Source organism: Lissotriton helveticus, chromosome 2_1, assembly GCF_964261635.1.
Source record: "Lissotriton helveticus chromosome 2_1, aLisHel1.1, whole genome shotgun sequence".
Classification (NCBI taxonomy): domain Eukaryota; kingdom Metazoa; phylum Chordata; class Amphibia; order Caudata; family Salamandridae; genus Lissotriton; species Lissotriton helveticus.
Genome location: NC_136059.1, coordinates 1,121,694,399 through 1,121,720,431, shown reverse-complemented (window position 1 = coordinate 1,121,720,431; position 26,033 = coordinate 1,121,694,399). Strand labels below are relative to the sequence as shown.

General features: G+C 48.1%; 1 protein-coding gene across 1 annotated transcript in view; it reads left to right on the top strand.

Annotated features, from left to right (window-relative positions):
* FOCAD (focadhesin) overlaps positions 1 to 26,033 on the top strand; it is a 1,210,644-nt gene that overhangs the window by 705,702 nt on the left and 478,909 nt on the right. The window lies entirely within an intron of this gene.

Genomic DNA, 26,033 nt, shown 5'->3' with positions numbered 1-26,033 from the left:
GGGTATCGAGTTTTCTGACAAACTCTATGGAAACCTGGCCCTAAGTGTCTCCTCCTGATCCAAGTGAACCAAAAGATTTAGGATTTGAGATTTTTTAACATTGACTTTAAAGCCAGAGGTTTCCCTGAAATCAGCCAGCTCTTCAAGTAAGGTCGGGAGGGAAAACATCAGGTTGGTCTGCGACAGGATCACGTCATCGGCATAAAGACTGGTTTTATGGGAGCTCTTTCGGAATTTAATACTCTCAATTCTTGGGTTGTCTCGAATCTTTTGCGCTAGGGGCTCCAAGTAGAGAGCAAAAAGAAGAGGAGACAGGGGACAACCCTGTCTCGTACCACGGGCAATTGGGAATGAGTCCGAAGATGTCCCGTTAATTCGAACGAAAGCCCGGGGAGCGTAGTAAATGCAGCTACCCCCCACCTTATGAAGCCATCTTCGAACCCAAAGTGACGCAGTGTCTCAAAAAGGTATTTCCAGCAGAACCTGTCAAATGCTTTTTCAGCGTCTATTGACAGAAAGAGTGCCTCTTGGCGTGATTTGTGGATCCCATCCATGAGGTGGAGGAGTCATTTGGTGTTGCCCCCCCCTGCCGTGTGGGAATAAAGCCTGCTTGGTCTGGGTCTACAAGCCCAGCCATCACAGATTTAGCCAAGCCTCTAGGATTCCGGCGAACAGTTTCACGTTGATGTTAAGTAAAGAGGTAGGCTGATAGGGTCCACGCTTACGAGGGTCTTTAGCAGGCTTGAGAATTACTGATATTGAGGCTTCGAACATGGAGTCTGTAAGCGTGCCTGTTTCCAGGAACAAGTTGAACAGTCGCTTCCGCAGAGGTGCTAGTTCCTGACTGAATGTTTTGTAGAAGTGCGCCGGGAAGCCGTCCGGGCCCGGGGCCTTCTGGACCTTGAGGTGAGCTATAGCTGAAATGACTTCCTCTATTTGTATCGGTTGGTAAAGTAGGGCTGCGATTGATTCCGGGAGGCAGGTTACTGGGCATGCTTGGAGGTATGTATGGGTCTGTTGGTCAGGAGGATCTATGTCTGAATATAGAGTTTGATAAAAAAAACTTTTAAATGTCTCTACTATCTGCGCATCTGAGTATACTTTCTCCCCGTTATGCTGCTTTATGGAAGTGATAGCGTTCGCCATCGCTTTAGCCCTGAGTCTTTGTGCTAGAAGTCTTCCACACCGGTGAGGTACTGGGTTTTTAGGAACCGGTACCGAACCGGTAACCCAGCGGTGCCAGGGGATCAACACACCAAAGACCTCGGGTTCTCCTGAGTCAGACCCACAGAAACTTCAGAGTCTTCCAGGTGAAGTCAAAGATTAGTTTATTGGCTGCAACCAAGGTGACAGGGTCCTAGAAGTACGATACAAGTATATTCAGGAGACTGCACACTTTCATGAAGTCAGGCTTCTCTTCTTATACCTAATATTCACCCTTTGGCGAAACATTCCTTGGGTGCGCGGTATTTCATTTATGGTTACTGATTACAAAAAGAAAAGCAGAGTCATGATGACATGTACATATTTCACGTCGTGCTGCCCATAACAAATCATCCGGCAAGGCCCAACATTTCATCAGATATCGCTGGACCCCTAATAAAAATGGTCACCTCCCCACCATAAAATAAGTGAGGAGAAAGGAGTGAAAAAAGATGTGAGCGAGATATGGCAGGTGTGCGTGCTGAAATGGTTTTATGGCCGGTTGGGCCTCTAGATACTATCTTGCTTGGCCACTGGGAGGGAACTGACCTAACGAGCTCGGCCTGGGGCAATGGTTCTAACTTGTACTGGGGTCAGGAAGAAGTCGATTAAGGAGTACGTGTCCTTGTGGAATCAAATTCGACTGGATTAAGGCCTATGTAGAGGGCAACATGCAACTGAGGGTTCAGAAGGTAAATGACGATTTCGAGGCGCAATTGTCACTCGAATATACTGAAAATATACGTGCTTGATGTACTCGTCATTTCCGGTCTTTTGATACCAAATTCGTCCTATTTCGACGAAGTTTTTATTCTCGAGTCCGGTACTATTACGGATCCATATTTTTCAGAACCACAGACCCTCCTTTTGCCCTTACATAGACAATTAATCTATTCTCATGTTAATCTGAGTCCAGATCTATATTCCTAAAGTCATTGAGGTGTTGCTGCAACATCATTCTAGTGCTGAGTTCGTGTCTTGACACAGGCTTCCTTACACATGATGTAGCACAGAGGCCACATATTGCAGGAGCACACTGTATGCATAGACAGAACAGGAAAAGAATGGCTAAGACCATCCCAATGACCATCAGAATTTTCCATCCCCAGGCAGATCAGCCCCCAGAACCATCCCATTAATGACCAATCTCCTTTATCCACATGAATAGATTCGGAAATCTTATGTAGTTTGGAGATGGCCCTGTATACTGTTGGAGCATTATCTGGAATAAAGATGCAACAACTGGACTGGATCAATTTGCATACTCCACCCCGGTCCGCAAGTATTACATCCAAAGCGACCCGGTTCTGAAGGGTCATCAGTCGATCCGACTGGAGCTCAGCAGTCAGGTTACTAAGGGCACCGGCAGTCTCAATCACGGTGGATTCAACTACCCTCGTCAATTGCCTTATGTTTCTGCTGTTAACCATGGCTCCCCAGAACGGCAGAATACCCATTGCGAAGTCACCAAATTCTTGACCCGCAGTGTCTTCTTTACTCAGAACACCTCTAACTACCCTTGTCCGATGGTAGTCCGCCGCTGCTGTGTAGGTGGGGGGTAACAGGAATGAAACAAAACATGAGCCCGAGAAGTCAGGGGGCAACCACGTATAGGCTCTATCGTGGCAGATGAAATAAGTACCCTTTGCGGCTAAAAAGGCAGGGGAAGTCTGAGATCCAAAAACGTACGTTTCTGTGCAGACACTCTTCCCTAGCTGAGCTCTGGGATTCCTACCAATACCTTGCAGACACAGGTGACCTTGATGGGGTACGATCCAGATAGGGGACGATCTCTTGGCTTGCTGTTTCTCACTCAATGTAGCGCCATATCCGGTCACATTCCAACCTACATATGCAAGTATCTCATCGTCCGGGGTATCTTCGTAAGAAGTCACTTCCTTGATCATGTCAACTATACCCTTCACTAGGGCGCTAGTCTTGAGGTTGTCTTTTACAGAACGTAGGGGTTGGATTTCTCGTGCATATATGAACATTGTCCTATATGCCCATACTGACCCATTGTGACTAAATGGCAGGACCAAATAGGGGATACCTCTATCCGTGGTGTGGGGCATGAGACCACACACCCAACAGTTGGTTGTGTTCATTACAAGTTGGTGTTGGTGTAATAGCTGAACGAAGGAGTTATTAATGAACTCTAATCTCCTATTTGATTCGTGGTCAGGCAAAGAGTGGAAAGAATGAGAGGAAACAGTAGGGGGAGGTATGGGCGATGTAGTAGGCGTGAATGTCATATGAGAAGAGACTAAAACATAGCTTATCAAAAACACCATTACGCTAAATATCATAAAAATACACATCATTATAAAAATTTTCTTTCTCATTGTTTTCAAAAGCCTCTGCTTAAAGTTCATTTGTCTGGCAGTTCTCTCCACATCAGGAAACTCCATCCTCTCTAAGGTGCTGCCCGCGGCGGTAGGTTGTTTCTGCTAAAGGATGCTTCCGTCAGTCTAGGGTGGCTCCCTTCGACCAACTGGAACCAGCAACCTATTGTTGTCAGCTGCACCCAAAAGTCTTTAATCAACCGCGACCCTAGCAGCGGAACCCGGATGGCGGTTCGAAAAAACAAAAATAAGCAAGTTACCTAGATGGGAGAATCTGCATTTTCAAAATAGCACTTTGGAAGGAAAAACTTATTATTTTATTAGTCCACAGGTTTTTCTCTCGGATCAAAGAGTAAATCACTTTTACTTTAGTCTGTTTTTCTCGGTCGTAGATTATAGCGTCTTTTCCCGGGTGCTGTCTGGTCCGGAAATAGTAGCTCAGGTTCCACAGAGTTCAATTGTTCTGATGGCGGCGTAGTTTCTTGAAAAATGTCCTTACTGTCACAATCGCGTTTAGCTTCTTTTACGCGTTCATCAGTTGTGCGCTTTGAGTCAGGGCCTCCTGTTCGGACCCATTGGTCATGTGGCAGAGGGAAAGGTATTCTCTTACAGTGGATCCCGTGGACCCAATTGGCCTTCCCCTCCACTTTAACAGTCGACCTTGTAGACAGGAGGACGAGGTGAGGTCCGGTCCATCTGGGCTGGTCGTTTCTTGTCCTCTGGAAATTCTTGACCAGAACCCAGGAGCCAGGGTCAATGGAGTGACCCGGTGTCTCGGAAACCGGAGGCAAGGTGTTGTGGACCTGTTGATATAAAACACGCAATTTAGCCGTCAATTCATACAGATAGTCGAGCAAAATGGGGTGTTGCAGCTCGCTAAACTTCGTGGGCCTAGGCACTCCCCATATGTTGGCTGGCCGACCAAAGACTATTTCATAGGGGCTGAGTTTCATTCGCGAATGCACAGTCATTCTGGTGGACAGGAGTGCTAAGGGTAGAGCGTCGGGCCATTTAAGACCCGTGCTCGCTTGGATTTTGGCCAATTTAAGTTTAAGCGTGCCATTGTAACATTCCACTAATCCAGCTGATTGGGGGTGATTTGCAGCGTGGAACTTCTGATTAATGCCTAGCCCTTCACACACTCGTTTCATCACACAACCCACAAATTCACTTCCGTTGTCCGACCAGACCATTCTAGGCATTCCGAACCTGGGGAAGAACTCTTTCACAAGGGCTTTCGCTGTGGACAAGGCAGTATTGTCCCTTAGGGGATAGGCTTCTACCCACCTTGAGAAGGCGCAAACAACCACGAGCACATATTTTAAGTTGTTGCACCTCTCCATGTGTATGAAATCTAGCTGCAAAACCTCGAACGGATACGTAGGAGGTGCAAAATGACCAGCTGGAGTTGGGGTTCCCCTACCAGGATTGTGTTTCAGACATACCATGCAATTCTTGACAACATTCTCTGCACACTTGGGAATCCCTGAATTCTTCCACACTGGGGCCAACGACTCGCAAATCCCTTTCGCGCTGATATGGGCCATCCCATGAGCCATTGTAACCACTGCAGGCACGTATGCATCGGGTAACATCCATCTTTGTTGCTCTGTCGATTCAATCCAACAACCATTTACATCCATTCTCCCTGTACTTTCTTTCCACATGCTTAACTCTTTCTCCGTGGCCTCAGCTTGGATGGACTTCACACTTTCTATCGTGTCTTCACATATTCCAACATCACCAGTCCATCTTTCTGGGCTCGCAACATACATTCGGCTCATCACATTCTTTGCCGTTTCTTTAGCAGTTTCATCAGCAAATGCATTTCCACGACCAACATCATCGATCACTTTCTTGTGTGCACTACATTTTACAACTGCTACTTTCAGGGGCAACGTCAGTGATTCAAGAAGCTCATTCACCAACTGACCATGCTGAATCTTAGCTCCATGCGAAGTCAGGAACCCACGTTCTCTCCACAGTCGTCCAAAACTGTGAGCCACTCCAAAAGCATACTGACTGTCGGTATAGACAGTCACTTTCATTCCTTTTGATAACACACATGCTCTCGTCAACGCCACGAGTTCGGCGGCTTGAGCCGAACCATGTGGTATTCGCGCAGTTTCAACGATTGTGTGCAGAGTTGTGACAGCATATGCTGTAGTCACATTACCATTTGGGAGTTTAAAGCATGACCCATCCACCCATAATGTACCATCACATTCGGCGAGAGGAGTATCGAATAGATCAACTCTCCCTTTGGTCTCCTCCTCCGTTCTGAGGAAACAATCGTGCTGTTCTGAAGCATCCGATTCCTCAGCAATTGGTAACAATGTGGCTATGTTCAGGGTACTGCATCTTTTGATGTGCACATGGCTTGCTAGTAGCGTCAATTCATAACTGGACAGTCGAGCACTAGTTAAGTGCTGTGTCTTGGTCCTATTTAACAATGTATCTACTGCATGCGGGACCATCACGATTAGTGTATTATTCATTACTAGACCTGCAGACTGTCGAATAGAAACAGCTGCTGCTGCTGTGGCCCTTAGACAACTTGGCAATGCTCGTGCTACCGGATCCAAAGTTGACGAAAAATAGGCGCATGGCCTTTGTCTATCTCCGTATAACTGAGTCAGCACAGACAATGCACAGCCCTCCTTCTCGTGGACATATAATGTGAAAGGCTTACTGTAGTTGGGGTTACCTAACACAGGGGCCGAACATAATGCTGTGCGTAATTCGAGAAAATTTTTCTGACACTCATTAGACCAAGGAATGGGATTGGGTGTATTTGTACACGTTAGTGCCAATAAGGGTTTGGCTAATAACGAAAAATTTGGAATCCACTGTCTACAGTACGATGTAATGCCCAAGAAAGCGCGTACTTCTCTCTGCGTTCTTGGCACATTTAATTTTGCTATTGCCTGAATTCTTTCTGGGGTCAGTTTCCTTCCCTCCTTCGATAAGAGATGACCTAAGTAGGTCACTTCTTGTCGGCAATATTGGAGCTTGGAAAGTGACACCTTGTGATGTAGATCACATAGATGACGCAGTAGTGCCAATGTGGCCATTTTACATATTTTCTCAGTATCCGCGGCTATGAGCAAATCGTCCACGTACTGTACTAGAGTGGAACCTTCGGGCAAAACCATTGCGTCAAGCTGACTTTTCAGAGCTTGACTGTATATTGAGGGGCTTTCACAGTAGCCTTGAGGAGCGCGTTTAAAGCGGAAACTGCGACCACCTAAACTAAAGGAAAAAATATCCCTGCTTTCCTCAGCAATCGGGATACTGAAGAAAGCATTCTTCAGGTCAATCACCGAAAACCAGGATGCAGATGCTGGAATCATAGTCAATAATGTTGTAATGTCGGGGACAACTGGGAATTGTGGCACCACTATCTTATTTACTTCCCTAAGATCAATCACAAATCTATACACAGGTGGCTGAGAAGGGTCAGTTCGTTTTAAAACAGGCAGAACAGGACTATTGCAAACATTGCCTCGTGTTTCCTCAATTACGTCTTTCTCAATTAACTCGTAAACAATCGCTAGCAAAGCTTTTTCACCCTCATTGGATATTCTGTATTGGGGAATTCGTGGCATTTTGACATTCGACTTCAATGTTACAACATACGGTGGAATTTCTAAAAGACCTACATCATTCGGACCAGTAGCCCAAAGAATATCCGGAAGAAGTGTCAATTCTGTTGGAAGCGTATTCCTCGACAAATACATGGGAGAAACCACTTTCTTACCTAAAGTCAGTTGTACTCCTGAGGGAGAACAGTACAAAGTCGCATACAATCTTTTTAGCAAATCTAATCCTAGCAAATTTTCACCACAACCTGTTGTCAAAATAAGGGGTGCTTCGAATTCACAAGGACCAACAGAAAGAGATAAAGGGTCAGAAATCGGATTTCTAACCGGGGCGCCAGAAAAACCTACGGAAACGTTCATTTCGCCAGACAAAGGTGCGCCAGGGAGTTTGGAGTGCATAATAGAACTCTTTGTAGCACCAGTATCCAACAGAAAAGGTTCTGACACACCCGATGTAATCACCTCAACGTAAGGTCCACTCTGATCTACTGGAACTGAAACAACTCCCTCTCTTCGTCTAAGGCTGTCCTAGCAATCGTTATTCTCCCACTGCTCATTTTCTGGGTAATACTCATCGACGTAGTATTGAGCTGTCCTGTCAGATACGTTATTTTGCTGGTCAAACCTGTTCATAGAGTTTTGTGGTGGAAGGGGACGTGTGTCCTGAGGGGTGTTTCCACGCCCTCTACCTCTGGGCGCTTGCTGACTACCACGATCTCGTACACCAGAAAACTCATTTGTACGTTGCGGCAGGGCAGGACAGTCATATTTGTAATGACCTTCTTGTTTGCAGTATAAACACTGGTTGGGACCTACGCGGTTTTGATGGTAATCGAATCTCTGCAAGTTTCTCTGCGGCTGCTGAAAAGTGTTCCGGTAGTGATTCGGACCATTATTATTTTTATTACCACCACCACGTGGAGGATAAGCTTGCTGTAGCAAAACCTTCGTTTTGAGTTCTCTAGTTTTCTTCTCTACTTTATCTTTCTCATCCTTGTCTCTATTCTCGTAGTACTGTGCAGTAGCTAATATCTGGGCTGAAGATGAGACTGCCCAAGAACTTTCTGAATCTTTCAATTTTCTACACAAGTCTGGAAGCAGATTGTGTACAAATTTATCGACGAACAATCTCTGACCACCTTCTGTGGTCATATCTTGACCGCTGTGGTCAATGAATGTTTCTTCAAATCTGGTGAAGAAATCTGACACAGTTTCTTCTTTCTTTTGCTTGCATGCAGATAACTTATCCCAATTTACACGTATCGCAGGCATTATTGTCTTCATGTAATCTACTATCCTACCAGGTAGTTCCGCTATCAGGGGTTCAGGCTTCGCACCACCAACTTGTCGTGCATCTGCAACAGTAATATTAGCCCACGTGTCACCTAATTCCTGGTCATGATCTTCATGACGAATTTTTCCCCATAAAGGCTGTGGAACGACGTTCCCGAATAACATATCGATATCGGCTAAATTCATAATACATGACCCAGCAGTTTGTGATAATTCTTTATAGTACCCTGCAGGATTTTTACGCGGATCTGGTAGTGTTTGTTTGAGTGCTAAAACTTCAGCTCGTTTCCATGGAACATGTACCCATACTCGGTGAAAGTGGGGCAGGACAGGTGGGACAGCTGTCGCGTCACCCTCTCTCCACTGTGGGGGAACTTCTCTCATAGGGTATTGTCGTGCCTTTTTCCTACTAGATGCACTAGATTCTGATGGTGACCCAGAACTACTTCCCTTACTTCGATGTGATAATAGCATTTCAATTGCTTCTTCTACATCGGGACCTACAATCATACCCAGACTAAACTTAAACCTTATACGACACATCTCTTGTGGGAGGCAATCCTGATCATTGTCTTCTAAATCTTCGCACAGAAAAACACACATCTGTTCGAACACATATCTCTGTGTCGCTGTTTCCCATTGGTGGAAAACTTCCATGACAGACTGTAAATCATATTTTGCAGTGTCCATGACCCATTTCCGAGCTAAATTATTCAGGGAATCTCTCTCTTGATAATCGGGCAGTTGACTTCGCAACTGTCTTCTTCCTATGTTAGGGGTCGTAGCAGGCGACCCGAAAAGTGGTAAAAGAAGATTAGTAACAGTACTGGCCATTTTCTGCCGAAGGGAAGGTGAAACGGAAGAACAAACAGATGAAGGAACGGGGTGAGGTAAAGCGGATGCAGAGATGGCAGAAGAGGTATGAGGAATAATAGATGTGGTGCTAGGCAAAATCATAGAAGGGGCATTTGTAGAAAGTACAGTAGGCAAGATCGTAGAAAACACAGGAGAAACAGAAGTGGTCGGTGGGCCTGGAGGAGGCTGCACCGAAGAAGTAGGAGCCAGCTGAAGAACAGCTGGTGGGTGCTGTGGAAAAGCCAGAGGCACAGCTTGTGCAACAAGAGGTTGCGGGGGTGCTGTAGCATTCTGCGCATAGGGGGGTGGCGAAGTTAACAATTGCGACATTGGAGGAGCTTGGCGGGCATCCGAGATGGCCGCTTGAGCACAGCGCTCTCCGGACCCTCGCCGCCCCCGGCATTTTATCCTGACTGAATCCTGATTTCTTACAAGAATCCGTGTGGAGGACGTTTGGCTGATCAGCCTGGCACCTTTCAGAAATTGATTTGGATCTCTTATTCCTGAGATATGATGGTCTGAACTTTTGGACTCCGCCCTCGAGGTGCGCCCGGGACGGGGTGCGGTTCTGTAGCCGTCCTGGAATTGAACAACAACGGCAGGAGATCTGGCCTTGTGGGTCCCCCTTCCTAAGTTTCGGTTTCGATTCTGTTCCGACTTGGGCCACGGGTGTGACTATCGAGTTGCGGCTGAGACCTGGAGGCGGATCGGCTGTTGGGTTTACCTGCGGACTATTTGCTGGCTTGGCGACCTCTACCCGAGTTGTGCCCCTCATTTTTGTGTACTTTTGATCCTGTGCTTTGGGTGTCGGGCCCGTCGGCCCTGGTGGCTTGTCCTGTGACGCATCTTCAAAATGGCGGGCAGAGGGGACAGAGAGACGCGCAAGACGAAAGCACCACTGCGCGGAGCCCCGGTTCAATCAAATGTCATGGACCGCTATACTCATTCTAAGGGGTCCCCCGGAGCTGCCCTGCCTGGTTCTAGTACAGCGTCCGAACGAGTTTTGGAAGAGTCGGCGGAGCCCTCCCTACAGGACATCATGGGCGCCATCTCGGGCGTGAGGGAATCCACCGGCCTACAGTACGAGGCCTTGGCCCATAAACTTGACACCGTGGCTATTGAGGTTAATCTTATTCGTGCTGATCTCGGCAAGACGAATGAAAGGGTGCAATCGTTGGACATTAAATCGTCCAGCCTCACAAAGGACGTCTCGGAGCTCCAGACAGAAATCGGCAATCTCCGTCGGGTGCACGACTTCATGACCCGACGTCTGGAGGATTTTGAAAATAGGGCACGTCGCTGCAATGTTCGCCTGGTTGGTGTACCGGAGAACCCTGAACCCCACTCGGTGGATCTCCTGGTTGAGGATCTGGTCTTGAACCATCTTGCCCCTTCCGGCCTTACGAAGTTCTTCACGGTGGAACGCGCACATCGTGTTCCAGGGGGCAGGGTTCGGCCGGGAGCCCCGCCGAGACCCATTGTAGCGAAACTTTTTCACTATAGAGACCGGGACGCTATCCTGCAGGCCTCACGGGTGAAGGGCCCGGTGGCCTTTGAGAATGCTACGGTGAACTTTTACCCGGACTTTTCCCAACAAGTTCAGAAACAACGGATGGAGTTTCGTGGGGCCAAGAAACGTCTTCGGGATCGGGGCTTACGTTATGCTATGCTCTATCCCACCAGACTTCGGATCGAGTATAATGAGCGTACCCTTTTCTTTGATCGCCCAGATGCTGTTAATGACTGGCTAGACTCCTTGCCTGACCGTGCTCCTGAGACTGAATCCGCCGCTCACCCTGGTGGTGCCGAGGGTGGTGTGGAGATCTGACTGTTTGGCTCACATGTTTTATTTTGAACACATTTTCAGGATTGTTGACCGGCGTTCCCCTGCAGTGTGATTATTTCATCTTTCTTTTGTTACTTTTCGTTCTTGATGTTTGTCAGGGGCGGGTGGAACGGAGACCTTTCCTCCTCCGGGGTCTTTGTGTAGACTAGGGGTTATGGGGCGACAGGCACACTGCAGGTTGGGGTGGCTCTTTAGCTTTTTGCAGGGGTGCAGGGTGGGGGGTGTTTCCTTTCAGTTTGGGGGAGGGGGGCTGGGAAGTTCTTTCTTTTTTGTGTGTTGTTTTCAAGGCGAATTGCTCCTGTGTCAGTTTCTGTTTCTGGTGTCTTGCTCGTGGATGAGGGGTCTTGGCTCGGGTGGTTGGGATGGGGGGTAGGGGGTTGAAATTTGTTTCCTGGAACGTTAATGGCCTGGGAGATCGTATTAAGCGCAGTGTGGTCTTGAATTGTATACGACGTTTGTCGCCAGATATTGTTTTCATGCAGGAAACCCATTTGATTGGTAATGTTTGTAATGCGATGAATAGATGGGGCTACCGCCTTGTGGCGCACTCGGGGTTTACCTCCGGATCTAGGGGTGTGGGTATCCTTGTTCGAACCTCCCTCCCCCTGGCGATTGACGAGGTGATTCAGGATGACCGTGGGAGGTATACTGTCTTGGTGGGTAGATGTGAGGGCCGCACCCTATCTCTCTTTAATGTTTATGTTCCCCCGGGTTTACAGACTTCTACTTTCACTGATTTGGGCCGTGTTTTGTTAGATCTCCCTGAAAGTACTCTCTTCCTGGCCGGAGATTTTAATTCGGTGCTTTCCGGCCTTCACGATCGCCATCCCCCTAGGGATACTCCGCAGGCTCAGCAGTGGTTGGGTGGGTTTCTAGATACCTTTGGCCTTGTGGACTGCTGGCGACTTTTGCACCCCACTCAGCTCCAATACACTTTCCATTCTGGGGCTCATGGCAGTCTGTCTCGGCTGGATTATTTCCTGATGCCCGCGGCCCAGTCGTCAGCGGTTCGCGAGATTTTGCATTTGCCAAGGGGTATTTCTGACCACTCGCCGCTTTGGCTTTGGAACGAGGGGTCGGTCCCTTCGGCTGTGTCCCTGTGGGAAGCCTTTAAAACTGTGATTCGTGGACAGGCCCTCTCCTTGATTGTTGAAGCCAAGAAAGCCGGGAGGAGGGAGGTGGTGGACCTTGAGGGGGAGATCTCTGCTTTGGAGGATGAGTTGGAATCTGGTGTCACGCCTGAGAAGCTCCATGCCCTGGGTCTAAAACAGTTTGCATATAAATCCCTGGTCACAGACGCTGCTAAGGTGATGTTTCGTGAGCAACAAGGCAGATTGTACGATGTGGGTGATAAGGCGGGCAAACTCCTAGCGTGGTTGGACAAGAAGGAAAGAGTTAATCGTGTGGTGCCTGTGATTCAGTCTGCGAGTGGTGAGAATGTGACTGATCCGATTGCCATTGTTGATCGTTTTGCGGAATATTTCCGTGTTGTGTATGCTCCCGTGTCTGAGAGGGACGTGGCTGACTCCCGCTTACTCTTGCGCGATATCACTTTGCCCTGTGTCACCGACCTGGACCGTATTGCTTTGGACTCCCCTTTTACGAATGATGAGATAGCGACTGCTATCCGTTCGCTCCGTTCGGGCAAAGCGTTGGGCCCGAACGGGTTGCCCATTGAGTTGTACAAGCTACGCCCCGATAAGATGGCGCCGTATCTTCGCGCCATGTTTCTAGAATCTCGTGAACGTAACATCCTTCCCTATGATCAGCGCCTGGCGACAATTGTCGTCATCCCTAAAGATGGTAAACCACGTGACCTCTGTTCCTCATATAGACCCATATCCCTGTTAAATGTTGAACCCAAGGTTTTGGCAAAACTTTTGGCGACTCGTCTACTTTCGGTTCTCGGGGATTTGGTCCATCCGGATCAGTCTGGCTTTATCCCGCATCGCAACACTGCTTTGAATCTGCGACACCTTCACGGCGTGTTGGCGAGGGCGGGGCTTCTGACTGAGCCGGCCATTTTGGCGTCCCTGGATGCCTCTATGGCCTTTGATACTGTGGAGTGGCCCTATCTATGGGCGACTCTTGAGAAATTCGGATTCGGGTGCGAGTTTATTAGCTGGATTCAGTTGTTGTATGCGGAACCTCTGGCACAAGTTGTGGTAAACGGTAGAGTGTCGGCTCCCTTCTCCTTGGGCAGGGGTACCCGTCAGGGTTGCCCCCTGTCCCCGTTGTTGTTTGCGCTCGCTCTTGAACCATTGGCGGCCTGGCTCCGGTGGGAACCGTCCCTTAAAGGGATTCGCTGGGCCCCGGACTTCGAAGACCGCGTCTCGCTTTATGCGGACGACATCCTTTTGTACCTTACTTCCCCTCGCAAGTCTTTAACTGTTTTATTTGACGTTCTTGTGTCCTTTGGCGCTAACTCAGGCCTCGTCATCAATTGGACTAAATCCTGTGTGTATGTTTTGTCTGGTGTCTTGCCTCCGTTGCCGAGCAGACTTCCTCTTCAGGTGGCCAGGGATGGCTTCAAATACTTGGGGGTTTTTGTTACCTTGGACTCGTCCCTTCGTTTTGATCGTAATCTCCTTCCCCCGTTACTTAGGCTACGTTTGGACGTTGCCCGTTGGCGCAGACTTCCCCTGTCTCCCCTGGGTCGGGCGGCCCTGTTTAAGATGATGTCATTGCCGCGGTTTCTCTATGCTCTCCAGAATTATTTTGATCCTATCCCTAAGTCCTATTTTTGGGAGATTGAGAGCCTTCAGAGGCAGCTTATTTGGGATGGGCGTCCGCGCATTGCTCTCGCGAAACTTTCCATCCCGTGGTATGATGGGGGCATGGCGCTCCCCGATATTAAGAGATATTACTGGGCTTCCCATCTGTCCGCTATCAATCACGCTATGTTTTCGCCAGGTCGTAATCCGGCGTTTGAAATGGATAAACTTCAGCTTCCGGGAGGTGACTTTAACAGAGTGCTTTATTCTCGCTCCGCTGGGCGCCATCTTGTGGGACCTACATTGACTGCTTTGATGGTGTGGCGTGCCGCGAATGTGAGCTTGGGCTGGGAGGATCGCTTGACGTTGGCGACGCCGCTTTATGCTTCAGAACGTCTGGGCGGTCTTTGGTCTTCCAAGGGTTTCGACCGTTGGGACATGATTGGGATTTCCAAGGTGGGGGATGTGTACTCTAAGGGTTCTGTGCGTTCGTTTCAGGCCCTCCAGGCTGACTATGGCCTGAGTGGTCGGGAATTCTTTCGCTATTTACAGCTCAGGCACGCCCTGGCTTCGGTGTTTGCTCCTGGTGAGATTCCACCTGACTCTTCCCCCCTTGAGGACCGTATCCTTGATGGACATCTTCCTGATAGCACTATTTCCCTGATCTATAAAAAGTTGATTAACAATCGGTCCGACGTATTGGCCCGACTTCGGGAATTGTGGATGGGAGATGGGTTGGAACTTGATGATGAGGATTGGCAATCAGCCCTCTCCTCCCCGAAGGAGGTGGCTATTCCGGCTCGTCTCCGTCTGGTTCAATTGAAGATCCTTCATCGGGTGTACGTGACGGGACCGCGACTGGTGGTGATGGGCTTTTCCTCCGATGGACTGTGTAAGCGTGGGTGTGGATTGCGTGCTACTTTCCTACATATTCTCTGGGAGTGCCCGATGGTGGCTGCTTATTGGGCGGCCGTGCTTGAAGTGATGGCTGTGGTGACAGGTGTGTCCTTGTGTCCGGAACCTCGTCGATGTCTTTTGAATGTTTGGGAGCCCACGGACTATTCGGTGGCGCAGACTAGATGGGCCACCCTGGGATATATGGTTGCGAAGCGAGACATTGCACAACTCTGGGGGGCCTCCAGGCCCCCTGACCTCTCGAAATGGGAGGATAACATGGATTGGTCCATGTTCCGTGAGAAAACTGTCTATGTGGCCAGGGGCAGACCCAGGGCATGGGTGAAGATGTGGGGTCACTGGAACGACTACCGTGGCGACATTTGTACTCCTCCCCTTGTGGGCACTGTTGGGCTTGCCCTGTCTCCATAGGCAAGCGTTCTTGGAACCTTTCATATAGGGGTTGTGCTGGTGTCTCCGGCCCTCCCCCTTCCCTTTTTTGTACTGACTTCTGGGTCCCTTCCCCCCCCCCTCCCTCCGAGCTCCTCAGTGCTTGGTGTTTTGCTACTGTACTTCTGTTGCTGTCCCCCCCCTTACATCCATTGAGCTGACCTTCGGTACTATACTTTCGCCTTTTGTGTGTGTTTGTTCTTCATATAAATAAAATCTGTTTTTGTCCTGTAAATAGAGCTGAGTATTGCATTGTTGATTGACTTTTACCTCTGCGGGCATATATGATATGTGTCCACTCCTCTTTTAGCGGCCGGCCCGTGTGGTTGTAGGCCCATCCTTGTACTTTTTTGCTTACTCAAATAAAAGTTTTTCAAAAAAAAAAAAAAAAAAAAAAAAAAACAATTGCGACATTAATTGGTCTTTTTCACGCTCTTTTTCTGTCCCTTGCTGAAGAGACGGCAAAACTGGATAGCACTTATCTATTGCCATTTTACGTTGCCTGTGCAATTGCTCATTTATCTGCTCTTCCTCATTATCTTTAAACTGCACGGCAGCTTGCATTACTGAAAGTCCTTCTTCTCTCTTATTTTTCTTAGCTAATTTAATTTCTTTTTGTTTGGCTTCTTTGCGCCATATGCGGAAAGAGTCAAACATCGCCGGCCGGGCTTTCTTTTTGAAGAGTTTAACTTCAAGGTTGTCTAAAATTTCAGAATCAAAGCTACCATATTGGGGCCATTTTAAAACACCGTCTTTCCTAGTGTATTTAATCCATACCTCGTTGTAAACGATGGGGCCTACCCCATGTTTAACGTACAGCTCGTAAGTCGGAGTTCCAACTGGAGGAACCGGACATGAGTCCTCCAATCGGGAGTCCCTATTATTATTACCAAGACAAAACAAATTCCCGAGTCTAAGACTAGGCATCCTTTCTCTCTAGTCTAGTTCCAAAACTTCAAAGGAGTTATCGATTACGATATTGCTCGTGAAAACACGAGTCCTTCGGTTATGGTACTTGCAAGAACCAATAAAAACCTTTATGTATCTCTAAGATATCACAAAGTAAGTCCAACTAAGGACTAGGAGACGCTCCACTTATACTTAACTGAAAATTATCGATGGCTTCACCAGAAGACTCGTCTCAGCGTTTCGCTCTACCGAAAATGTCAAGGGTCCAACATCAGGGCGATAGCCAGGGCAGCAGTCCTTGTAGCCGTCGGGAAGCGGGGAACCTCGTAGTAAAGACCTTCGGACCACGTCGACATGCAGGGGTCGATGAGGTGGTGGGCCCTCCTCCGGAATTTTCACACGAAGCTCCTCACGATCTTCAGGCTGATTGGTACCACTGGAATCGCCCCAACGCTGGGCGCCAAATGAGGTACTGGGTTTTTAGGAACCGGTACCGAACCGGTAACCCAGCGGTGCCAGGGGATCAACACACCAAAGACCTCGGGTTCTCCTGAGTCAGACCCACAGAAACTTCAGAGTCTTCCAGGTGAAGTCAAAGATTAGTTTATTGGCTGCAACCAAGGTGACAGGGTCCTAGAAGTACGATACAAGTATATTCAGGAGACTGCACACTTTCATGAAGTCAGGCTTCTCTTCTTATACCTAATATTCACCCTTTGGCGAAACATTCCTTGGGTGCGCGGTATTTCATTTATGGTTACTGATTACAAAAAGAAAAGCAGAGTCATGATGACATGTACATATTTCACGTCGTGCTGCCCATAACAAATCATCCGGCAAGGCCCAACATTTCATCAGATATCGCTGGACCCCTAATAAAAATGGTCACCTCCCCACCATAAAATAAGTGAGGAGAAAGGAGTGAAAAAAGATGTGAGCGAGATATGGCAGGTGTGCGTGCTGAAATGGTTTTATGGCCGGTTGGGCCTCTAGATACTATCTTGCTTGGCCACTGGGAGGGAACTGACCTAACGAGCTCGGCCTGGGGCAATGGTTCTAACTTGTACTGGGGTCAGGAAGAAGTCGATTAAGGAGTACGTGTCCTTGTGGAATCAAATTCGACTGGATTAAGGCCTATGTAGAGGGCAACATGCAACTGAGGGTTCAGAAGGTAAATGACGATTTCGAGGCGCAATTGTCACTCGAATATACTGAAAATATACGTGCTTGATGTACTCGTCATTTCCGGTCTTTTGATACCAAATTCGTCCTATTTCGACGAAGTTTTTATTCTCGAGTCCGGTACTATTACGGATCCATATTTTTCAGAACCACACCGGTCACCACTCAGATAAAATATATGCCTTAGCCTGAGTTGGGCATACTCCGCCTATCTAGATCCAGGCGTTTTAGCAGGAACCTCTTCTTTTCCAGTTGCCTCCAAATTCTCAGCGGCCTGGTCCGTTTGTGGATGGATTCCATCTCCGGCGCTTGCGATTTTCGGCTGTCGATACTGCGATCAATTCCCCTATCATCACCGTTTTCAGTGCCTCCCTCACTGCAACAAGGGAAGTTTCCCCCACATTGTTTATTTGAAAGTAGTCTACTATCTTCGCATGTATCTCTGAGAGAATCTTTGGGGAATGTAGAAGGCTCTCTCTCAATTTCCATCGAGAGGGAGCCGAGCAGTCAAAGACTGCCTCGATCGTTGCCATGATTATCGCGTGGTTCAATATTGACCTCAGCTCAATGGTTTTCAGATTAGGCAATAGTGCAGCGTAGGCGAAGAAGTGATCTAGGCACGCGTACGTTTTGTGGGCTGTTGAATAGAAGGAGTAATCTCAAGAGTCTGGGTGTTGTTGTCTCCACGCATCGTGTAAGCCATTGTCCGCTAGCCAGCGCTTGCTTTCAGCCAAGAATGCACCAGCCTGCCCAAATTGCGCCCAGACCTATCTAGGTTCATTTCCATTACCAGGTTGAAGTCTCCTTCCACCAGGATTGCGGGTCAGGAGATGCGAGTATGTTTGAGGGGGCCTTTATGAGAAAGTGTTCTTGTTGAGTGTTTGGAGCATAGATATTAGCTAATGTGAAGTATGTGGGCCACCATTGTACTCTAATTGCAAACATGTGCCCGTCACCTATAGAGACGTTGTGACTACTTTGCCCTTGAGTTTTGCTCCCAGGGGGATAGCGACTCCGTTCTTTTTGGAAGGACCTGAGGACGAATATTGCAGAGGGAAGCGCCAGGACCGCATGCATATTGTCTCCCTTGATAACAAGTGTGTTTCTTGAAGAAGGCATAAATTCACACCAGAATTCTCCAGACGGGAAAGGATTGCAGCTCGTTTCACATGGTGGTTAAGGCCCCTAATGGCCTGAGGCTGACTGAGGGCCTTCCCACTGTATGCCATCTGGGGAGTCTGACTCTAGAGCTTTCGGGCGATCCCGCCTGTCGTCTTGGGTATTGAGTTCCGGCAGTCAGTCCCAGGAGATCATCTGCCTCTTTCAGCGAGCAGAGTTGTCTCATCTGGTCTTCATAACGGAAGATGACCAGCAAGGGGTACCCCCATAAATAAGCAATCCCTTACTCTCTGAGATGGTTCATGATTGATCGGAATTCCCTCCTGTTGTAGAGTGTTGTCACGGACAGGTCTTGGAAGAGGATTGCTGTGTGCCCTTGGAATGTACCAGTGTGCTTCTCTTGCGTGGCGAAAGATTGTTTCTTTAGTTTGGAAGTCGTGGACGCACACCAAGATATCTGCCAGGGGGGCCCTGCTGCTCCTTGGTCTCCCTGTGTGGTGTACACGGTCAATTTTGAGGTCGGGGATTGTCGTCGCCCAGGAGCTAGCAGAAGAGGGCTAAGGTGTAGTCATGAATGTTCTCGCCCTCCGTGTTCGTTGGTACACCCCTAATGCTGATGTTGTTGCGCCGGGAACGATTTTTGAGGTCCGCCGCGAGGGCCTGCAGCTCTGTGTGTTGGTCTTTCAGTTTGATAAGTTCTTGCTGCATCATTTCGAGCTCCTCGTCTCTCCCGGTTTCGTGTTCCTCTAGGTGCCCAACCCAGTCCACGTCTTCTAGGTCACATCTCAACCTCTTTAAGTCAGCCGACAAGTGCCTCTTCAGTTCTAGTAAGTCTTCACGCAGGGATGAAAACATTGCTGTCATGGATACCTTCGTAGCGGGGGCGTCTGCGTACTCTGTTCATTCTTGATTGGTCTCCCCCCCCCAGAGGAATCCCCCGCAGTGTTCCCAGATAAGGGCAGCTTCAACAGAACTTCTTTTACGGATTGTTCTTTCTTGGCCAGGGCTTCCGTCATTTTGCCTGCTGCGTGTTGTGTGTCTAGGGAGGGCCTCCGGCCCCAGCTTCGGCACGGCTGGCGTAGTTGTGTCAGACGGGACCTGCCATTGAATGTGCTTTAGCTAGCTTCCTTCTTATTCTGTGCTATGATCTATGTTTTGCCCTTTCAAGATTGAAACCCTCTACCTCCATCAAATATTTGTGGGTGTGCTGGACTGCCTGTTTGCTGCTAGGGGGCCGGAGCTGAGCGGCCCGGGTGCTGGAGCATCTTCTCGAGGCAGTGAGTTCTCTTTTATCTTTGGGTATATGATATGTCTGGGTCTCCTTTAGCAGGGGGTTGTGACAGTAAGGGCCCTCAGACTCCCTATGCCTGACTCAGCTGTGCCGGATACTCCTCTACCTGCTATTCTCCCTCGGGGGAGGGGGGCAACGGAGTGTCTCGGATTAGGTAAGTTCCCGGCCCCGGGCAGTGCCCTTGATTCTCAAGCAGGGACCTGCACGCTCTGACAGTGCACGTTAGGCCTCAGCTGTCAACCTTCCTGGGTAGAACTATGCCGCTAATAGAGGGCCCTCTGCTCCACAAGGCTCGCGGAAAAGGCTAGCTGTGGGGCAGGAGAATGCCTCAGGCTGTGTCAGGTCATCCCTGCACCTTCAGTCTATGCACTTCCAGCGCCGGGAGCCCTCCACGGGCGCTGAAGTTGTTCCCCCGCTCAGCCCCAGACGGCTCCCTCCGGACCACTCCACACCGCAGCCTTGTTAGATGCCGGGGCCGACCCTGCCGCCTCCGGGCTTGTCTATGGCCACCGCCAGGCCCACTCGCGTCCAGCACTTACCGTGTGGGCCAGGTTTTGTCAGATTTACCCCAGTGCCTCTGGTGTTTCGGGCGTCTGCTCCAACCTCTCCGGGGTCGATGCAGGTCCCGGAAGGCCTCCACAGCCCAATTTGTTTGTCCGCTACTCCGCCACTTATGCTGTGGGGCCAGGTCACCTGTCTCCGCCTCTTACGTTTTAGCAGATATATTTAAAGCCTTAACCGCGGCAGGAATTCCGCTGCGGTGTGGGCGTCCTAAAAGGTGGGCGGGGCTGCGACTGCCGTTGGCTGTTCGCAGCATGGAAGGGCTTAAGTAGCACAATAGATTAAATAAATTTCATTTGTGAACTAAATTCCCAGCAATGGGGATATATGCTGATTGAATATTGCTGGCAACTGAACAAGCAGTCTTCTGCTTAGGTAATTCAGTTCTCCCAAGTCTATATGGACTTCCAGATAGAGTATTACATTTATATGCCACTTTTGGGACTTGATATAGAAGACCGGATTGGAGCTAGTGGAAAGAAATGTGAAAGTAGCAAGTACACTTCGTACCTCAACAAGAGTCCTTTTTGCTTAAGAACTCCTTTATTGCCATGTTTGATGCTAATCAGAACCAAAAGGCCAAAGTGGGTATTGGCATGGTACAAGAATCGCTTCCCTCCTGTGCTTTTAATCTCGTTAGTCAAGAGTTGAAATATTTAATTGCTGCTTCCATGTATACTAGCAGAAGGAGGGGAGGATGGGAACCAGGGTTAGACAAGCATTGGCAAAGTCAATAGGTTTCACCTATACAACTTGGCTTTGGCAATGTCTTTTAGCCAAATTGTACAGCAGCATAAAGAAGGGTGAAGTAGAGTGACATGGCGTAGATTGATGAAAAGTAGAGTGAACTAGCATAGAGTAGATTGGTGTAGAGGGCATCAGCGTTGAGTGAGCTGACATAAAGCAAAATGGAGTGGGGTAGACTACAGTGACTTAGAGTGAAGTGGAGTGGCGTGGAGTGGCATGGCATGTGTGGAGTAGGGTGGCATAGAGTGGTCAGGAGTGGCGTAGAGTGAATTGGGGTTGAGTGAAGAGAGCAGAAAGATGTAGAGTGGAATTGTGTGCAGTGGAGTAAAGTTTCACTGTGTTGAGTGGAGTTAGAGGGTGTAGAGTTGAGTGGCATGGAGTGAACTGGCGTTGAGTGAAGTGACGTAGAGTGCAGTGGCCTAGAGTAGAGTGGTGTAGAACAAAGTGCAATGGTGTAGAGTGCAATGGGGAAGAGTGGTGCAAAGTAGAGTGCAATGGTGCAGGGTAAAGTGCAGTGGCATAGAGTGGTGCTGAGTAAGGTTGTGTAGAGCGCTGTGGCACAGAGTAGAGTGGTGCAGATTGGATTAGAATAGAGTGCAGTGGTGTTGAGTGGTGAATAGAGTGCAGTGGCGTTGAGTGGTGAATAGAGTGCAGTGGCGTAGAGTGATGCAGAGTAGTGTGTGCTGGTGCAGAGTAGAGTAGCATTGAGTGCAGTGGCATAGAGTTCTGTAGATTGGATTGGTGCAGAGTAGAGTGGCACAGAGTGCAATTGTGCAGAGTACCATAGCACATAATAGAGTGCAGTGGCCTAGAAAATAGTGATGTGGCATAAAGGGCAGTGAGTGGTGCAGAGTAGAGTGCGGAGGTGTAGAGTGGTGCAGAGAGGTGTCGTAAAGTGCAGTGGTGTAACGTGGAGTGGTGTAGAGTGCAGTGGCTTAGAGTGTAGTGGTGAAGAGTGGTACAGATTAGTGTTGTAGCATGCAATGGCATACAGTGAAGTGGTGCAGAGTAGAATGGCATAGAGTGCATTGGCCTAGAGTAGAGTGGAGCAGGTTAGAGTGCAGTGGTGCAGACTGGAGTGTCATAGAGTGCAGTGGCTTATGCAGTGAAGTGATTCTGCACACAGTGCTGTGGCATTGAGTGCAGTGGCCTAGGGTAGAATGGTGCAGACTAGAGGGTCATAGAGTGCAGTGGCGTAAAGTGCAGTGGGGTGAAGTGGTGCAGAGTAGAATGACCTGGAATGCAGTGGTGATGAGTAGAGTGCAGTGGGGCAGAGTAGAGTGGCATAAAGTTCAGTAGCATGGAGTGGTGTAGAGTGCAGTAGAGTAGAGTGGTGCAAAGAAAAGTAGAGTGGCGTAGAATGCAGTGGCCTAGAGTAGAGTGGTGCAGAGTAGAGTGCTTTGTCATAAAGTGCAGTGGCGTAAAGTGGTGTTGTGTGCAGTGGCTTAGAAAAGAGAGATTTGGTATGAAGGGCAGTGACGAAGAGTGGTGCAAAGTAGAGTGTTGAGGGGTACAGTGGCATTAAGTGCAGTGGAGTGGTGCACTGTAGTGTCGTTTTGTATAGTGACGTAAAGGATAGTGGCATAGAGTGGTGCAGAGAAGAATGACATAGTGTGTAGGGGTCTAGAGTAGAGTGGTGCAGTTTAGATTGCAGGTGTGTAGAGTGTCGTAGAGTGCAGTGGCGTAAAGTGCTGTGAAGCAGAGTGGAGTGCAGTGATGTAGAGTAAAGTGGTGTAGAGGGCAGTGACCTTGGGTAGAGTGGTGCAGACTAGAGTGTTAGAGTGCAGTGGCATGAAGTGGTGCTGAGTAGAATAACGCAGAGTACAGTGCCCTAGAATAGAGTGCTGCATATTAGAGTGCAGTAGCGTAGAGTACAATGGTGTAGTGGCATAAAGTGTCATAGAGTCCAGTGCCATAAAATGCAGTGGCATAGAGTGGTTCTGATGAGTTCAGCGGTGTAGAGGTGAAGAGTAGAATGGCGTAAAGTGCAGTGGGGTATAGTGGTCAAGAGTAAAGTGTCGTAGAGTGTAGTGTCATATTTATTTTTATTTATTTTATTTTGAAAGTTTTATATAGCGCGAACAAGATCTTTGCAGATATCAGAGCGCTTTACACAGAAGGGGTATATTAGGGAACATAGTCAAACCAGTAAATCAGAGGAGCTTACAGTACAAATAAATGAGGGCAAAGCCAATCATGTAAATCAGTAAATCAATAATACAAGTAATGCAAATATGCAGCGGGGTCAAACAAGTAATACAGTTCGTTGCATAATCTTAAGGAGACCGAATTAATAGTTCAGGTGCATTTTGCCATGAGGATAGCTTTCACTTCTTTCTTAAAGAGTGTAGTGGAAGAGATGAGCCTAGTTTCGGGGGGGGAGTGAGTTCCAGATTCTGGGTGCCATTCCTGAGAAGGAGCGTTTATATGTTTTTTCCTTCCGGAATCTGCGGGGTTTCAGCAGAAGATTGTTTGTGCCTCTAGTGTTTCTAGCGCCGCCAGAGATTGTCAACTTCTGAGTGAGGTAGCCGGGAGAGTTCAGGTGTACCGCCTTGTGAGTCATGCAGGCTATTTTCAGATGTATTCTGGCTTCAAAAGGCAGCCAGTTCAGGGATTTCAGGTCAGGGGAAATATGAGAGTGCTTTTTTGACCCAGTGATGAGCCTCGCTGCAGCATTTAGAGAGGCTCTTAGGGGTGCAGTAGTAGTTAGAGGGAGTCCGCAGAGGGCGGCGCTGCCATATTCTATTCGAGGGATGACTAGTGCTTGTACTGCGGTTTGGAAGTCATTGGCTGGTAGGAACGGTTTAAGTTTCCTCAGTGTATTTATTTGGAAATTCGCTCCCTTAGTTGCCTTGCTGATGTGTTGCTGCATGTTGAGATTGGTGTAGAGAGTTATGCCTAGAGATTTTGCTGAATCCACTATGGTGGGTTGGACATTGAGTGCCGCTAGGTGTTTGAGCCAACTTTGAGTGGTGGAGATCTTCGCTGGAGGTGAGATCAGAAGGAACTCTGTTTTCAGAGCATTGAGTTTGAGATGATTATCGGCAAGCCAAGATTGGGTGCTTCTGATCGTTGAGTTCAGGAGCAAAATGTCTTTGGGGGATTGTAGTTTGAGATATAGTTGGGTGTCATCGGCGTACATGTGAAAGTGTAAATTGGATGCTTGTAGCAAGGTGGTGAGAGGTTCCATAACTAGGTTGAACAGAGTTGGGGATAGGGAGGATCCTTGGGGGACGCCCAGTGTTACAGGTATTGGCAAGGACATCAGGTTGTTGCTCTTGAGTGTCATAAAGTGCAGTTGCCTAAAGTGAGGCAGAGTATAGTGGCATGGCATAGTATGCTGTGGCCTAGAGTAGACTGCTGCAGATAAGAGTGTAGTGGCGTAGAGTGCAGTGGCTTAGTATGGTGCAGAGCAGAGAGCAGTGGCATACTGGTGCAGAGTACAGTCGTGTAGAGTAGTGCAGAGAAGAGTAGAGTGCAGGGGTGTAGAAAACAGAGGCATGGAGTGGCTTAGAGCATAGTGGTATAGAGTGCAATGGTGCAGAGAGTGCAGTAGCATACAGTAGAGCGGTGTAGGGTAGAGTGCAGTGGCGTATAGTGCAGTGTGGTAGAGTAGTGCAAAGTAGAGTGGCATAAAGTGCAATGGTGTACAGTACATTGGGGTAAAATATGGGTTCAGGTTGGGAAAGAAAAGAAGCAACATGGAAGGGGGATGTGTGGGAGGGAATAGAAGCTACATGTGTGCTACAGAGAGTGGGAGCCGGACTCAAAACACAAGCACTCACACCAGGAAAAATGTAGCTCCAAAAATGGAAGCAGTAGTTGACACAAGTACTTGGCCCATGCTCCAGGGAAGGGCCAAACACAAGTAGAGGACATGACGACTGCATGCTGTAACAAACTGGGATGCAGGAAATAAGAGCAACACTGAAGCTAAAAGATGGTAAGCTATAGGCAGGCTGTAAACCAACTGGATGTAAACATGTCTCACAGAGACACCACTTTGTATAGCGCTAGCTAGACCCGACAGTATCAGAGCGCTTTATATGTTATGTGTGTAAGTTTACAAGAAGTACATGTGAGGATTTGTACAGGTCACAGTCAGAGAGTCACGAAAAGTATATGACAATACAGCATTAAGGTAATGGCGTCAGTTACTTGCGCTGTCTAAGCGAAACCTAAAAATATGAGACGGGTACGCACTTTTATTTACCACCGTCACTGCTGGGAGCATCTTTTAGCTTTAGTGATTTCACAAGTGCTTAATCACCCTAGTTGAAAATGGTGTGTAATTCTCCTTACATAAAACATTGATTGATCACCAATGCACTTTGGCAGTAACTGTGATATTTTCATTGGGAGTCTCACTTTTGTACTGTGTGTTGCCACTCCGTTGCTTGTAATGTGTTAACAAAGAACATTGTGAATAATATAAATCAAATAATTTAATTCGGAGATAATACACACATGATGCATGCTACCAAAGTGGGGCAGATTTAGACTCATTTAGTTGAAGGTGAGGAGACCCAGCATTAATGCAGACAAACGTATCGAGAATGTAGACTTCCACTCGCACAAGCCAATGGAGAGCATAATGGTACGACAGGAACTGTTACAGAACATTTCTCAATTTCCTTTTGTGAATGGTCCCAGCTACAGTAGATAATTTGAGAGTGGGAGCCTGGCGAAGACAAAATGTTACTCCCACAATAACAATGCCTTATTCTGAAAGAAATACCACCTGTATTAAGTTACAACTCCACCAACCTGGTATTTTACCACAGGTGGTAGCCCAGGGAGAACATTGTTTTGTGCTTTTCAGCAGTGGTATTTTCTCCTACTTGTAGTAACTATTTATCCCGGATATAAACAAACAGAGAAATCCCACCGGACAGAAATATAAGTGTAAATTGAAGTGACCGGAACCATATAGCAAAATAGCATTTCAGCGTCATTAACTGTGCATTGAATGCTCATTACTTTTTTGATACTCCAGGTAGTTCAGACATTAATAAATACTAT